Source organism: Hyaena hyaena, unplaced genomic scaffold, assembly GCF_003009895.1.
Source record: "Hyaena hyaena isolate Hyena2069 unplaced genomic scaffold, ASM300989v1 scaffold_525, whole genome shotgun sequence".
Taxonomy (NCBI): Eukaryota; Metazoa; Chordata; class Mammalia; order Carnivora; family Hyaenidae; genus Hyaena; species Hyaena hyaena.
Genome location: NW_024081157.1, coordinates 1,159,242 through 1,163,857, shown reverse-complemented (window position 1 = coordinate 1,163,857; position 4,616 = coordinate 1,159,242).

Below are 4,616 nucleotides of genomic sequence, written 5' to 3'. Positions count from 1 at the left end.
AGGCCGATCCACGCCGCGGTGCTGCTGGTGAGCGAGTACAGGGAGCTCACGCTGCTCGCGCGGTTCATGCTCTGCAGGTCGGCCAGGTCCGTGTGGTGCAGCTGGCAGTACCGCAGGGCCTCAGACCAGCTCAGCTTTGCCTCCACCCTGGAGAACTTCTTGCCACCGCTCATCAGCTGCAGGGCTGGGACAGGAGAGGTGGTCGGCGCATGGCTGCCCGCGACCCACCCCTGGTCCTCAAAGAGCTTTCGCCCTCGACACAGGGAGCCTCCCCGACCTGTTTTTCCCCACGCCACCCCTTACCGCGGGCTCTCCGCTCGCACACAGCTGTGCCTCTGGGCCTTTGCACCAGCTGTTCTCTTGGCCAGGAAGGACTGGCCACTCGCCACCCCCTGCTCCCCTCGATCCCTCCTTCTCCAGTGTCCTAATCTCCCCCTTCCCCTTGCGCAGCTAACTGCTCAGCCCTCTGCCCCATGCTGAGTAGGCACTCTTCCATTTGTTCAGGGCCCCTTTGTTAATGCTTAGTAACAATAGCCATTGTGGCCTGAGCACAAGCGGGTGCCTGCACCACGTGGAATCCTTCCAGTAACTCCCAGGATAGACGTCCCCAAGCCTGTTTTACAAATGAGGAAAGCCAGTCCCAGAGTTAAGGGACTTGACCAAGGCCACCCAGTGGGAAGGGACAGAGCCAGGATACTATGGGAGAAGTTCCCAGGTCCGGGCCCTGAATGGCGGCGGGGGACTGCCCTGTGGTAGGCAGGGCTGGGAACAGGGGAGTTTTCCCAATACACTGACGTGCAGGCCCACCCACAGCAAGGATCTGAATTTGCTGGGATGGCATCAGGATTTTGTAAACCATCCCCCGCCCCGGGGAAAGGACCTTTTTGCTTGTCTGTCTCCACCACTAGGTGCAAGCAACTTGGGAGCAAAGAACGAGCCTTATTCATCCTTATATCCCCAGTGTCCAGCACATCAGAAGGAAATGAATGGAGGAAGGAAGGAAGGAAGGAACAAACGAACTAATGAGCAAGTCAAATCTCTCCCAAGAGCCACCCCCAAGCCCCAAGATCTCAGTGTTGGCTTCCTTCCTTCCTGACCCCATGCCCTTGTGGGGTCCTCACAAACAGCTGGTCAGGGGCTACTCTGCCCCGCCAGGCCTGGCGGGGGTGCAAGGGTGGAGGGGGGTGAAGGGCCTGGTGCCAGGATGGTGGGGGCCAGTGGGTCCTAGGCCTTAAGGGATCAGCCTCAAGCCAGATGCCCTAGGAGAGGACCAGAAGACTGCAGAACTGTGCACACACGGTGGCCAGGATGTGTATAATCAGGAGGACAGAGACAGGGCTGACGAGACACTTGTCGACAGGGTGAAGCTCGTCACACCCACCAGAGTCCAAGATGCTGCCTGTGGCTGAGAAAAGCTGGAGGACCCCTGCGTCAGAGAAGGGAAGGGAAAAATCATTCTTACGAAGTGTGACTCACTTTGATATTTTTTACTCTATTCTGTTTAATTTTTTAAAATCCCTGGCTGTGGCCCACTAGATTGATTTTAGGACCCAGTGGCTCACAACCCACAGTTTGAGAAACGCTGGCTGTAGACTCCGTGTCCCGATGCGTCCTCGACTCCAGCCTCCGGCGCTGGGCTCTGTGTTTGTGTCCCACTGTGCGTCAGTCACACAGATAGATCCTCCCTACCCGTGGGCTCTGCCCTGGGGCTCCCAGCTCATCGCATGCACCACTCACGCCAGCATCTCCCGCCCCAACCCAGGGGTCATCGCTGGTCCCTCCCTGTCTCATATTCTTGGCATCCAATTGCACTGCAAATCCTGTCATTCCTCAGAGCTGGAACCTTCTTGAACTTTGCAGGCCTTTCCACGCCCACTGCTGCCCTGACCCAAGCCGCCATTTTCCCTCTGAGACTGATAGCACTGGCCCCAGGGGGTCCCTCTGCTTCTACTCCCCACCCCCCATCCCTCACCCCCAGCTGTCACAATACAGCTCCCTCTCCCCACATCCTAGGGGCTCCCACAGGTGACCACGGCTCCTTACCACAGCCCACGAGCCCTGGGGTCTTGGGCCTGCTCTTCTCGAAGCTGCCGCAGCCTCCTGCATGTATTCCTCGTGCACACAGGCTCCTCCCTGTGCCCTGGCTGCTTTCCTGCCTTTATTCTTTGCACTTTGATTCACCCTTAGGCCCAGCCCAGATCTCCCTGTTCAGGGAAACCCCGCCACCCACGTGATCTGAAGACTTCCCCGCCTTGCCCATCGCTCCCTGTGACTCTTCCTTCTTGCCACCCGGCTCGTCTCCTTCACTGCACTGGTCACATTGTCTACTAATCGTGTTTGCTGTCTTCTTGCCAAAGGTCTTCTCCCCTCGTTACGACGGAAGCTCGGTGAGGTCAGGGGCCACATCTGACTGGCACCGACTAGGCACTTAGTAAACGTTTACTGGTTAGATGCATAAATGAAGAAATGAATGAGTGACGTTCTATGCAGAGCAGCGAACTCCAGTGCTGGGCCTGGGCCTGCGGGTTTGCAGGGGGAGGGAGCGAGGGGACCCCAGCCAGGGGCCGAGGCCGAGGCTTCCCCACCACACCTGAGCTGACAGCTGGAAAACATTCATTTCTTTCCATGTTGTCTCCCCTTAACCTCAAAATCTGGGAGCCTCCGGGGAAGGGCGCCCTGTCTTCCGTCAGACCCAAGCCTGGGCATGCTTCGTCCCCGGGACGGGCGGGGGCGGCCTTACCTGCTACACAGAGGGACACGGGGAGCCCCCGGACCAGCATGGTGGCAGCACAGGGCCCGCGCGGCGGGAGGACTCCTCCCCTCTGGCAGTGGCTGATCCTGGCCTTCTGGGTTTTTATTCCTTGCTCTCCACTCTCCTCTTCCTACCAAAACCAACAGATTTTACTAAACAAACACTTACTCAGCGCCTACTGCATGCCGGGCACTGTGTGGGGTGCTGGCAATGCAGCCAGAATTAAGCAGAAAACATCCCTGTTCAGCGTCTCAGGGAGGCGGCAGGGACCAGGGGTGGGGAGGAGCGGGGGCCGGGGGGGGGGCAGAAGGAACCGAAGTGTGTGGCCCAGCCTCTGCCGGACTATGCTCCCTGCTCACCCTCAGCAACCACAGCACCAGGGAGAGACTTCAGGATCCCCATTTTACAGGCGGGAAGGTTGTGGCTGGGAGAAGTGAAATGACTCAACAACTGCGTGCTGGGAAGTCGCAGGACAGCAGTTGAAGCTCAGGTCACGGGAAAGCATGAGGTGGAGGCAATGAGGAGGCCGTTTCAGGGGCGTCAGAGGCCCCCCACCCTGGGCTGGGCTCTGGCTCCCTGATGAAGTACAGACCGGAGCCCAAGGCACTCTTTCTGGGGAACCAAGAACAGCCTTCTCTCTCTCTTTCTCTCTCTGTCTCCCTCCCTTCCTCCCTCCCCCTCAACATCCTGTTTATCTCCAGAACTCGCTCCATTCCCTTAAGGGTTAAGCTTTGGGAAACCAGAGTCTGGAAGTTTCTTTTCTGGCCTCTGTCCCTTCACACCCTCCCCAGCCCCTCTGACTGAAAGGGCAAAGGGAAAGAGAAAAATGGCTACTGCTTCGGCACGAATGTCCTGCCACAATATTCTCTCTGCAGTGACTTCACCCCGGTGGCCGAACACATCTGTGCCAGGGCCTCTCGGGGCCGCTCTCGGGGAGGAGAGACAGCCTGACAACCTGGCCGAGGCGGTCCCGTCCCTGCCACCGGGCAGCTCGGCCATTCACCCAGGTGTCCGCAGGTCTCCTGACTTAAGCACTGGGGCTTCTCCCTGGGAGCGTGGCCCCCCCCCCCCCCGGGGAAGTGCAGCCAGTGTGGGGCGCAGGCGGAGCTGCTCCTGGAGGCTGCTGGCACTCTGGTCGCCATTCCATTCACCTGTTTCCACCAGCACAACCCGGAGCGCTTGACAGCAGGGGCCGCGCTATAGTCACAAAGTGCTCGCCCATCACAAGGACAGCAAAACTCTCAATAGAGAGGCGGCGGGATGATTTGTCTCAGGAGGTTTGCTGGGTTGTTTCTTCCTTAGACGTCCCACGCCCGCCCAGGACTCTGTCTCGTACCCAGAGGTCCTGAACCCGTGAATGAGCCAGGAGGCTTCAGCCGGACGCCACAGGCTGGTGATGACAGAGAGATGACAGCCCTGCTCCCCAGGCTATGAGCCTCACTGGACAAAAGGAACAGAGGCACAAGGAAGCATCGGGCTTCCTAAGCGACCCAGAGACAAACCATTGCAGAAAGCAGTGGGGTTCCTGAAATTCCCCAGAGCTTCTTTCCCCATCGCCCAAAGTAGGAATGCATTTGCGCCCGGACAGGACACAGCCTTAGGTACAGGCTTATAACCTTCACTTTCCCACCTTCAATATATACCTTTTCTCTTTATTGTTTTAAAGTAGGCTCCATGCCCAGCGCGGAGCCTACATGGGGCTTGAACTCACGACCCTGAGATCAAGATCGGAGCTGAGATCAAGAGTCGGATGCTCCACGGACAGAGCCACCCAGGTGCCCTTCTTTTCTCCCAAACCGACCAGATCTGTAACCCCAGAGTGGAAGCCGCATGGCCCACACTTGCTTTATTACGCGGACAGGAT